Consider the following 13,278-nt stretch of genomic DNA (forward strand, 5'->3'; position numbering starts at 1 on the left):
CTTAGTCCTCAAGGAGACATCTTTGCTCTTCAACACTTGAAAGAGGTCTTTTGTAGCCAATTTGCCCAGTGCTATACATTGTCTGATGTCCTGACTGCTTCTTCCATTGGTGTCAATTGCAGAATCAAGCAATTTGAAGTCTTTGATAATTTCAATCTTTTCTCCATTTCTCATAATGCTGCTTATAGGTCCAGTTGTGAGCATTTTTTGTTTTCTTTATATTGAGATGTAATCCATACTGCAGACTGCATTCTTCAATCTTCACAAGCTGAGCCCAACCACCTACCTACTTCCTATTCCAACCATCCTCACCAGGCCTCTAGCCCCAGTCCCAAATGTTCAGCCCAAATTCTGCTGTGTTTTCCAGATTTCCCATAAATGGACTTGTGTGTTTTATAAGCAGAAACAAAAGTTTAAATGAACAAACAAGAGATTTTAATTTCACCAAAACACACATCTGTTTATGACGCTGCCCTCATGTAGCCACATTACAACTGTTTAAACCACTCAGAATTATGGTCCCGCCAAAATGATACAACCCCAACTATCACAATATGTTATATACTGACACACTATATCAAGTAATATAATGAAATGTGCCAAGGGTTGGAAAACAAAAAGAGAAGAATATGCTTGGCATTTCTCAAAGGAAAAGAACTGAAGAAAAATTCAAGCTTCAAGTTGTAATATTGAAAGATTCTATGGGCAAAATATTGAATGATGTGGGAAGCATCAAAAGAAGATGAAGGGAATACACAGTCACTGTACCAAAAAGAATCAGTCAACATTCAACCATTTTAGGAGGTAGCATTTGATCAAGAACTGGTATTGAAGGAACAAGTCCAAATGGCTGTAAAGGCATTGGTGAAAAATAAGGATACAAGAACCAATGAAACATCAAGTAAGACTTTCAACAAATGGATACAATGCTGGAAGTGTTCACTTGTCTATGCCAAGAAATTTAGAAAACAGTTACCTGGCTGACTGACAGGAAAAGATCCATATTTGTGCCCATTCCAAGAAAGGTGATCCAATAGAATATGGAAATTATTGAACAATATCATTGATATCAAACACAAGTAAAATTTTGTTGAAGATGTTTCAAGAATGGTTGTAGCAACATACCAACAGGAAACCTCCAAAAATTCAAACCAGATTCACAAGAGGATGCAGAATGAGGCATATCAGTGCTGTTATCAGATGGATCTTGGCTGAAAGCAGAGAATATCAGAGATGTTTACCTGTGTTTTACTGACTCTGAAAAAGTATTCAACTGTGTAGATCATAATTAATTATGCATAACATTGCAAAGAATGGAAATTCCAGAACACTCAATTGTACTTATGTGGAAATATGTACATAGATTAAGAGACAATATTCAAACATAACAAGGGGATACTGGTTTAAAATCAGGAAAGGTGTGCCTCACAGTTGTATCCTTTCATCATACTTATTCAATCTGTTTGCTGAGCAAATAATCCTAGAAGCCTATGATTGTTTGAAGAAGAATGTGGCATTAAGATCAGAGGAAGACTCATTTAAAACCTGTGATATGCAGATGACACAACCTTGCTTGCTGAAAGCGAAAGGACTTGAAACGCTTACTAATGAAGATTAAAGACTACAGCCTTCAGTATGTAGTACACCTCAACATAAAGAAAACAGAAATCAACAACTGGACCAATAAGTGCATTGTGATAAACAGAGAAATGATTGAAGTTGTCAAAAATTTCATTTTACTTGGATCCACAATCAAGGTCCATGGAAGCAGCAGTCAAGAAATCAGATGATGCATTGCACTGGGAAAATCTGCTGCAAAGACTTTTTGAACGTGTTAAAAAGCAAAGATGTCCCTTTGAGTACTAAGGTGTGCCTGACCCATACCATGATAATTTCAATTGTCTCATACGCATGTGTGAGGTGGAAGATGAATAAAGAAGATCAAAGAACTGGAGCTTATGAATTATGGTATTGGCAAAGAATACTGAATGCACCATGGACTTGCAGAAGAATGAACAAATCTGTCTCAGAAACAGTAGAGTCAGAATGCTTCTAAGAAGTGAGGATGGTGAGACTTTGTCCATGTACTTTGGACATGTTATCAAGAGACACCAGTCCCTAGAGAGGGAAACCATGCTTGGTAAAGGAGAAGACCAGTGAGAAAGAGGAAGCCCCTCAAGGAGAGGATTGACACCATGGCTGTAACATTGCAACAATGGGGAGAATGGCCCAGGACTGGGCAGTGTTTTGTTACCTAGGGTCATTATGAGTTAGAACTCCCATAGCTTAACTAACAACAACAAAATGCTGGACAACTGTGTATGTTGGGCAATCTACTTTGGTAGTGATACCACCTCAGAAACCCAAGGAGGGGTTGCTATGAGTCGGGGCCAACTTGACAGCATGTAACAACAACATGTTTCTTTTTTTTTTAATTCAACCAACCACAATTTTGCCCACTATGTGCCAGGCACTGTGCAAGGTAAATGGGTGAGTTATGTTGAAGAAGTCAAACCAAATTGTTGGTTCTATAAAAAGACAATGACAGTATACTATAGTGTAACCAAAACTGTTGCCACAAAGTTGATTCCAATTCATGGCAGCCCATGTGTTACAGAGTAGAACTGCACGGTAGGTTTTCTTGGCTATAATTTTATTGGAAGGTTGGGCAATCTACTTCTCTAGTGATACCGCCTTGGAAACCCAAGGAGGGGTTGCGATGAGTCACATCCAACTCATGGTAGTGAATCTTATTGGAAGCAGAAGCCTTTCTTTTGTGGTATCTCTGAGGGTGTTTGAATTGCCAACTCTTATGTTAGTAGTTGAGTGTAAACCATTTGTGCCACCTGGGGACCTGGTCACTATGGTATAAATTACTTTATGTAATAAAATAATATAGAAATATAATTTGGAACAAGCAAATGGTGAAACTCTTTGAGTTCTCTGAGGGGGACTTTTCTGAGTGGTTACGTTTTCTCTGGAGAAGTTCTTTTCTAAACTCCGCCATTAATTTTTGTTTAGACATTTCCTCACTGAGCAATGAAGCCAACTCACAGCTCCACTCTGACTTCAGTTGACCCCGCGTTTGTTCAGAACAAACGCCCCGGGCCCCCATGGAGAGCAATGCAACCCTCTGTCAGATCGCTATAATTTCTGAAAAACAAAGACGTAATTCCCTCTTGCAGTTTGGTCTAATTACTCATCTAAGGCTCGCCAAGAGAAACTTCATTCCTTTCTCATTTGGCCTCCAGACCAAGTAGGGCTGTAGCCTTTTTTCTGAGGTGAGGCTTGGCATCATGGGAGGGAGTGGGACTGAAGTTGTGTTTGTATTGCAAGCAGATTGCTTTTTCTTAGAGTGAGTGATGTTGTGAGGTGGCTTGGAGTGAGGCACAGACTGGAGGTTTCTGGGCCTGTGTTGTTGCTGTTGTTAGGTGCCGTTGAGTCAGCTGTGACTCAGAGCAACCCTATGTACAACAGAACAAAACACTGCCCAGTCCTGTGCCAGCCTCGTAATTCATCCTTGCTGTGCTCAAGCTCATCGTTGCACTCACTGTGTCAATCCACCTCATTGAGCATCTTCCCCTTCCTTCTTCACTGACACTCTGCTTTACCAAGCATGATGTCCTTCTCCAGGGACTGGTCCTTCCTTAAAATTTGACCAAAGTATGAGATGAAGTCTCCCCATCCTCACTTCTAAGGAATATTCTAGCTGCACTTTTTCCAAGACAGATTTGTTTGCTCTTCTGGCAGTCCATGGTATAGTCACTATTCTTCACCAACACCATAATTCAAATGCATCTCACTGTTGAGGGTCTAAAGTCCAAATCAGTCAACTATATTGATTCCTCCTGTGAGCCTCTCTCCTACTTCTGGTGTCTGCCATCAGTCCTTGGTCCCTTTGCTTGTACACAAGTGTCACATGGCACATGGATGCTGTCTCCCCCTGTGTGTGTCTCTGTGTCTATGCTGCTCTTCACAGAACTCAGAAGTTTAGGATTCACCCTGCACTGGTAGAAGCTCAAATGATGGATGGATTACATTATATTAGATTGTGCTATGGAAAGGGATGGCATTACATTGGATTGTACCCACAGTTTAGAGGTTAGGATTCCAACACATATTTTGGGGGACACAGTTGAATGAATCCATAACAGGCCACAAATATTGGCATCTGAGGGAGGTTTATGTTAAAGCTCCTGAAGAAGATCTCCCAGTGCCCTTGGTCTACCAGCCAGTTTGGATCATCCAGATTTGCTTGGTCTATTCACAGCACTCCCAAAGACACGGTCCTCCAGGACTTGAAAGGTTGGGTCCATTCCAAGTTCCCCTTTGAAAGGGAGATGTCCCTTCGTTGACACATCTTAGTGTCAGAGGGATCAGGGAAAGTCTTGGTTTACTGACTCAATACTTATGACTAAAAACCAGGTAGCATTTTGCCAAGATGGACAGAGAATTGGGCAGTGGGGAAGAAGCTAAAGTCAATCTATTCCAAGAAAAACATGTTTCCCAAACACAGTCTTGAATTGCCGATCTCAGCTCTGGCTCTTTCCCCAATCCATCCATTTCCTCTTCTCCTGGGACTCACAGCCAGACTGCACTTTCCAGCTCCCCTTGCTATTAGGTATGGCTCTATGCCCAAGTTCTCACTTGCACGGACATGACGTGCATGGATGTAATCGTCAGCACTTCTGTGTTTGACCTATTAAAACACGGATCACACCAGGCTCTTTCCCCATCTTTGGCTTGATGTAGATGAGAAAGCCACCTTGGAAGCCTCATGTGGAAGACAGAAGAACTACAATAGGAAGAGAGCTTGGGATCCCAAATCTCTGCTTGGAGGAATACAGCCCGCTAGTTAGGATCATTCATTTTCAATTTCCCATGAATGAGAAACTTACACTATGCCAATGCACTAAGATAGAGAGATTTACTCAGGCCCCATTGTCATCAAGTCAATTCCAACTCATGGTGACTACATGTATTACAGAGTAGACTTGCTCCATAGGGTTTCCTAGGCTGTAGTCTGTATGACAGCTGATTGCCGGCCTTTGCTTCCTCTGGGTGCCACTGGGTGGAGTTTGAATCACCAACTTTTAAAACCAAAGCAAAAACCAAACTCACTGAATCAAGTCGATTCTGACTCATAGAGACCCCCTTTGGGTTTCTGAGGCAATAAATGTTCACAGAAGTAGATTGCTCAGTCTGCCTTCTGTGGAGCAGCTGGTGGGCTTGAACCACCAACATTCTGGTTAGCAGTCAAATGCCTTAGAGCACAAACCATTTGTGCCATCCAGGGACCTATTTAGAAATTAAGGAAGAGATTCTTAAACATTGCAAATTTAATTTAGCCAAAAAATGACTTCAGAAGAGGAAAAAACTCTATCTTCAAAGCTTTGGGCAATTTAAAGAAATTGTAATGTTTGTAGCCCAGTTCTGGCCATGGGTGATTAGGAAGCAATCTCGCTGAATCTATGCTTCCAGGTGGGAGATGTGAGCGCTGACCTCAGCAGGAGACCTCTCCTCCTCTTAACTATTGCAGAGAAATCTCCTGGGGTTGGGTGAAGCATATGTGTCCTTTAAGCCACATTGCCCTTAAAGGATGGTTGGGCCGTGGCATGAGAGGGAAAGTGCAGTGTGGTACATGGGCCCGAGGAAAAGCCAGACCCACCAGTTTCCTTTGCTGTGGCTATTCCACCCGACTGGACCCAAAAAGTGGGTGGATGCAAATGAATCCGCTGCACCGCACATGTATGGAGGCTTGCTGACTAGAACCAGCTAGCTTTTTGTTGTCATCTTAGTCATTCCTTACTGCCTAAGAAATTATACAATAGATGTTTTCCCGAACCAAATCTTAAAAGGCCAACATATTGTAGGCACAATAGCTCATCAGACTACTTCAAGGAATCGATCGTGAATATCTTAGGTACACAGTGCTGCTGTCACAGAGATACCACCAATGGGTGGCTTTGAAGAACAGAAATTTACTTCCTCACAGCCTGGATGCTAAAAGGCCAAACCAGGGTCTCAGCAGTGTTGATTTCACCCTTGACAGTAGCCCCAAACATTCCCTGGTGATCCTCATATGACATCTGTCTTCCTGCATACATACACACACGTGTGTGTGTATGTGTGTGTGTGTGTGTGTGTGTGTCTAATCTGCCCTTTTTTATAACACAGAAGTAATTAGGTTTACATTAGACTCTGTTATGGAAGATAATTACATTACAGCAAAGGGAATATGCTGCTTTGTTCTATTTCCATACAGTTCAAAACAGTCACAGGGTGTCACGAGTCAGAAGAGTGGTTACCTTCAGGATGGGCAGTGACCAGGAGGCATGTGGCGCTGGGACAGCAATTTCTCTGCTGCTGCTGTTTCATTTCTGCATATGAGTGCTTGTTGTGAGGGTGTGTTCAGCACAAAAATTCAGGGAGCTGAATGCATGATTCTTGTACTTTTCTGTATATATTCTAGTCAATGAAAAGTCTAATTAAGAAAAATGTCCCCCATATCTAGTGATGACTAGCATGACTCAGGGAAAGCTCTATGACATATTATTTGTCCTACTGTGGTGGCTTGTGTGTTCCCATGATGCTGGAAAGCAATGCTACCAGTGTTTGAAATACCGTCAGGGTTACCCATGGTGGAGAGTTCTCAGTGGCACTGTCAGACTCAAACAGAGTAGAAAGAAAGACCTGGTGATCTACTTCTGAAAACTGGCCACTGAAAACCTTGTGGGTGCAACAGAATATTGTGCAGTACAGTGTGAGAAGATGAACCTGCAGGGTTAGATGGCACTCAAAGAACACAGGGGAGGTAGCAACGGCCTGGACTGTGCCAACCGTCAGGAAGGTAGTGCAGGACCGGACAATGTTTCATCCTGTTGTGCAAGGAGTTGCCCTGCACAGGGGGCTGACTTGATGGTAACTAACAACAAGCCAACATCTCTAAGCTCTGGCTTCTTTCCACCTATGAAATAGAATTGTAAGAGCTCCCACCCTGATAAATTCCATGTGAGAAAAATTATAAGTTCTTAGAACACAGTAACCTGCTCAATAAATGATAGCAATTATTTTGTTTCTTGAAACAGGCTAACTGCATCTCTGGTGATGGAAGTGGTCACTTTTGGAGGTAAATGCCTGGGCAGGGCCCGGGGGCTTCTCAGGGGCAGATAGGAAGTGAAGCTGAGTGCTGCTAGGTAGAGGGGAGCACCCCGTTGGTAATAAGTCTTCCCTGGGTGCTCTTCATCCATATGCTCATCTGTGGATGTATCACCCTTCAATTAAAAGCAAAAGTGTATCAAAAATAAGTACGCACTTCATAGACTGTGGGCTGCAATGGGCTAAGACATGTAAAGCATTTCTTTAGCAAGGCGTTGCTGTAATTTAAGAGCTGTTTGGCCTGCTCTTACAGTTGTCCAACTGCTTAGCCAGAAAGCTTTGGGCAGGAGAGGTTTGGGCATTCCAGGGCTGGAGGGGCTTTTATAGATCAGACTGGCACATCTTTCTCCCATGGAGTGGCTGGTGGGTTCAAACGGCCAAGCTTTCCATTTAGCAGCCAGAGCACTTAACCCCTGTGCCATCAGGGCACCTTGGGAAAATGGGAATTAGGTAGGTAATATTCCGGCATATCCTGAGCATGTCTTACCACCCTCGCTGGAGCTAAGAATCACCCCCCAGTCCAACATAGTGCTAATGTTCACATCATGTGCTGTAGTCTATAAATAGCCCCAGGCCAATTCAGATCAGCTTTGGCCTAAACAGGTTTTGTCTCCAAACACATCTCCCAAAAAATGTTTTCAGATTTTTTTGAATCAGGGTTGTGAATAAGGAGCTGGGGCCCTGATCAAGTTATCACCAGGTGGGTGGCATAACGAGTGCTTTTGTGACTGCAAGTGGGGTGGTTTGGTGGGTCAAGGTGTGGCCTTCCAGCATTATGTGCTGTTTCCTTTCCTACAGAGACTGGGAAACTAGAAGGGAAACTGGAAGGGCCTAATGGGATCCGCCCAAACAGCTGCTTCTGTGGGTCTGACTGGCAAAGCCACATGCCACAGCCATCAATGTCCCCTGCCAGCTCTTTTCCAGTGTCTCCCCACTTCCTGTTGAGTCTGAGCAGCCCTACAGGAAGCCCTTGCTTGGGAATGCCAGGGGGATCAAGTTGTCAGATTTCGCAGATAGAAAAATAGGATGCCCAGTGGATTTCCATCACCAACAAGCATATGTCCTAAGGCATTTGACAGCTAACTAGAAGGCTGGAGGTGCAAACTCACTAGCCACTCCTCAGAAAGAAGACTGGGTGATCTACTTCTGTAGAGATACCACCTCAGAAACGCAAGGAGGGGTCACTATGAGTCAGAATCGACTTGATGGTTGAGATGACGGTGAGATGTCCCATGCAATGCTGGGGACATATTTAGACTCTGAAAGTACTAAGTGTTGATCTGGAATGCACACGTCGCCAGCAGTCCTGCATCTTATCTGGCAACACTGGTGGGCTGTGTTTCTAAGACTGAAGGTGAAGAATAGAAACAGGTGTCAACCTGCTCCAACAAGGAGATGACTGGGGGGGAGACGCAGGAGGACACTGGACCAGGAAGCAGGACCCTCAACAGTGCAGACAAAACTCTCTCTCTCTCTCAGGACAAGCAGCCAGACTTGTGAGAGCCAATTCCTCAAAATAAATAAATCTATTTATATAGAGATCTAGTTATCTATTTAACCCATTGCCTCAAGTTGATTCTGACACACAGTATCCCTAGAAAACAGATTGGAGCTGCCCTACAGGGTTTCCAAGGCTGTAATCTTTATGGAAATGGACTCCCCTATCTTTCTCCCACAGAGTAGCTGATGGGTTTGACCATCAACCTTTTGGTTAGCAGTTGAGTATTTAACGAATGTGCCACCAAGGTCCTTATCTATCTATCTATCTAGCTAGCTAGCTATTATATGTATGTCATCTATATCTAAGGAGCTCTGGTGGCATAGTGGATAAGGCATTTGGCTACTAACCAGAAGGTCAGTAGTTCAAACCCACCAGCCACTCCATGGAAGGAAGGTGGGGCAGTCTACTTCTGTAAAGATTTACAGCCTCAGAAATACTATGGGGGCTGCTATGAGTCAGAATTGACTCAATAGAAGTGAATGAGTGAGTGATCATCTGTATCCATCATTATCTTTATCTATCTTATGTCTACTGATTACATTTATCTGTCACCTAGATAAATAGATCAATACAATAGATTGATTTATTTATCTATCACCTCCACCACTTGTCGGTAAGCTTGTCATATTGTGGTGGCTGGCCTGTTCCTGTGATGCTGGAGGTTATGTCATGGGTATTTAAAATACCAGCAGGATCACCCACAGTGGACAGGTTTCATTGGAGCTTCCAGACTAAGACAGACTGGGAAAAAAAATGAGGCCATCCACTTCTGAAAAAAAGACGCCACTGAAAACATTATGAATAGCAGTGAAACACTGTCTGATACATTACTGGGAAACTTTACAAATAGCAGCACAACATTGATATATTGTTGGAAGATGAGCCCCTCAGGTTGCAAGGCACTCAAAACACAACTGCAGAAGAGCTGCCTCCTCACAGTAGAGGTGACCTTAATGATGTAGATGGAGTAAAGCTTTTGGGACCTTCATTTGCTGATGTGGCACAACTCAAAATGAGAAGAAACACCAGAAACATACATTAATAATCAGAACATGGAATGTATGAAATATGTATCCAGGAAAATTGGAACTTGTCAAAAATGAAATGGAACCCATAAAAATCACTATCGTAGGTATTAGTGAAACTGACTGGTTTTGGCCATTTTGAATCACACAATCATATGGTGTGCTGTGCTGGGAATGACAAATTGAAAAGGAAAGGCATTGAACTCACTGTCAAACAGAACACTTCAAGATCTGTGCTGAAGTACAATGCTGGCAGTCGTAGGATAGTATCCATACCCCTGCAAGGAAGACCAGTTAATACTAATACTATTCAAACTTATGCACCAATCACTAAACCCAAAGGTGAAGAAACTGAAGATTTTTACTAATTTCTGCAGTCTGACACTGACCAGCCATGCAATTAAGATGTATTGATAATTGCAATGATAAATCTGGAAACAAAAAAGAAACACGGATATTTGGAAAATATGGCCTTGGTGATAGAAATGATGCTGGAGACCACATGATAGAATTTTGCACACCAATGACTGACTCATTGCAAATACCCTTTTTAAACTACATAAGTGGTGACTATACTTGTAGATCTCACCAGATGAAATACACAGGGATCAAATAAAATACATCTGTGGAAAGAAGTGATGGAGAAGCTAAATATCATCAGTCAAAACAAGGCCAGGAGCTGACTGTGGAACAGACCATCAAGTACAAGTTGAAGCTGAAAATAATTAAAACAAGTCCATGACAGCCTAAATATGACCATGATTATGTCCCACCTGCATTTAGAGACCATCTGAAGAACAGATTTGATGCATTGAACACCAATGACTGAAGACCAGGAAAGTTGAGGGATGACATCAAGAACAGCATCCATGAAGAAAGCAAAAGGTCATTAAATAGACAGGAAAGGAAGAGAAGATCAAAACAGATGTCAGAAGAGACTCTGGAACGTGCTCTTGAAAGGAGAACAAAAATAGCTGAAATGAATGGAGCAACTGATATGGGAATGAAAGCTGAACAAAAGATTTCAAAGGGTGGTTGGAGAACATAAAGTAAAGTATTACAATGAATTGTACAATGACCTGGGATTAGAGAGCCAAAAGGGAAGAACACACTTGGCATTTCTCAAGCTGAAAGATCTGTAGAAAAAATTCAAGCCTCAAATTGCAATGTTAAAGGATTTTGCGGACAATGCATCAGAAGATGGGAGGAATATACAGTCACTGTACCAAAAAGAAGTGATCAATGTGCAACCATTTCAGGAAGTACATATGATCAAAACCAATGGTTTGAAGGAATAAGTGCAAGCCGCACTGAAGGAACTAGCTGTGTACAGGCTGCAGGAATTGGCAGAATACCTGTTGAAATGTTTCAATAAACTGATGCAGCATGGAGGCATTTTGTTTATGCCACAAAATTTGGAACACAGCTGGCTAACCAACTGGAAGAGATCCATATTTATGCCCATTGCAAAGAAAGGTGCTCCAACAGAATGCAGAAATAAAATTTTGCTGAAGATAATTCAAAAATGGTTGTAGTAGTATACGGACAAAGAACTTCCAGAAATGCAAGTTGAATTCAGAAGAGGACGTGGAACAAGGGATATCATTGCTGATGTCAGATGGATCTTGGCTGAACAAGAATACCAGAAAGATGTTTACCTGCATTTTATTGGCTATGGAAACACATTTGGCTGTGTGGATCACAACAAATTATAGATAACATTGTAAAGAATGGGAATTCCAGAGCATTTAATGGTGCTCATGAGGAACCTATATATAGATCAAGGGGCAGTAGTTTGAACTGAACAAGGGGATGCTGTATGGTTTGTAATCAGGAAAGGTGTGCATCAGGGTTGTATCCATTCAATCTGAATGCTGAGCAAATAATCTGAGAAGATGGACTACATGAAGAAGAGCACAGGGCATCAAGATAAGATGAAGACTCATTAACAACCTGTGGTACACAGATGCCACAAACTTCCTTGCTGAAAGTGAAGAAAATTTGAAGCACTTACTGATGAAGATCAAAGACTACAGCCTTCAGTGTGGATTACACCTGAACATAAAAAAAAAAAAAAATCCTCATAATTGGACTACTAAGCAACATCTTGATAAATGGAGAAAAGATTGAAGTTGTCAGGGATTTTATTTTTCTTGGATGTACAGTCAACACCCATTGAAGCAGCAGTCAAGAAAGCAGACCTCATTGTACTGGACAAATTTTCAGCAAAAGACCTCTTTAATGTGTTAAAAAGCAAAGATGTCACTCTGAAGGCTAAGGTGTGCCTGACCCAAGCCATGAAATTTTCAATCACCTCATATTCATGTGAAAGCTGGATAATGAATAAGGAGCACCAAAGAAGAATTGATGCCCTTAAATTGTGGTGTTGGTAAACAATATTTAAAATACCATGGACTGCGAGAAGAGTGAACAAATTTGTCTTGGAAGAAATACAGCCAGAATGTTCCTTGGAAGCAAGAACAGCCAGACTTGTCTGATGTACTTTGGTCGTGTTGTCAAAAGGGACTGACTAGTCCCTGGAGAAGGGTATCATGCTGGGTAACGTAAAGGGTCTGCAGAAACAGGGAAGACCCTTAAGAAGATCGATTGACACGGTAGCTGTAACAACGACCTCAAGCAGAGCAGTGATTGTGAAGACTGGGCAGTGTTTCATTCTGCTGCACATAGTAGGGTCACTACGAGCTGGAACCAACTTGCTGGCACCTAACAACATCTATCACATATACATCAAACTATTCGCTCTTATCTGCATTATATCTACCTATTATATTTATCTTCCTGTCATCTCTATATCTATTGTCACAGGTAGATATATAAAGCCAAATTTTTCTATCAGTCTATCATCTATCCATCCATCCGTCCATCTGTCTGTCTCTCATCTATGTATCTATCCTTCTCTGTCATCGTCATCACCTTCTATTGGTTCTCTTTCTCTGGAGAGCCCTGACTGATGAAGATGACTTCAAGAGCAGATGTAAGCACATCAGTCCCAACACTCTGGCTGGATCTTAAGCAGGATTCTCAGCCTGGGCACAATTTTATTTATTTATTTGTTTGTTTGTTTGTTTGTTTGTTTTTGCGCTGTTCCCTCCTCTTCCCTCCCACCCCCAATAACCAACAAAGTTTCCTTCCATATATAAACCTTTCCTTGACTTTTTACAATAATGAACTAATACAATATTTGTCCTTCTGTGATTGACTTATTTCACTCAACATATAATGTCCCCCAAGTTCATCCACATTCTGCATTGTTTTACAGATTCTACATTATTCTTTAGGCTTACATAGTGTGGTAGTTTGGTTTGTGTGTTAACTTGGCTGGGCCTGGTTGAGTGGCTGGGCAGCTGGTGGTAGTTAATCCCCAGGAGGAGACTGGCAATCAGCTCCATGGTGGGATCTACCACAAGCAGCTGTGTAGCTGCCTTTGGGCATATGGTCTGCTTCCTGTACATAAGGAGAAGCAGTTGGGTCTCTAGCCTTTGGCATGCTTGGACCCTGCATGTAGCTGTGTCGTTGCTCAGCAGTCTGCTATGCTCTGCCGATCTTGGGACTTACAGTGGACTTAAGTTAATG

This window comes from Orycteropus afer, unplaced genomic scaffold, assembly GCF_000298275.1.
Source record: "Orycteropus afer afer isolate SDZICR_OR568_19922 unplaced genomic scaffold, OryAfe1.0 scaffold00303, whole genome shotgun sequence".
In the NCBI taxonomy this organism is placed as follows: domain Eukaryota; kingdom Metazoa; phylum Chordata; class Mammalia; order Tubulidentata; family Orycteropodidae; genus Orycteropus; species Orycteropus afer.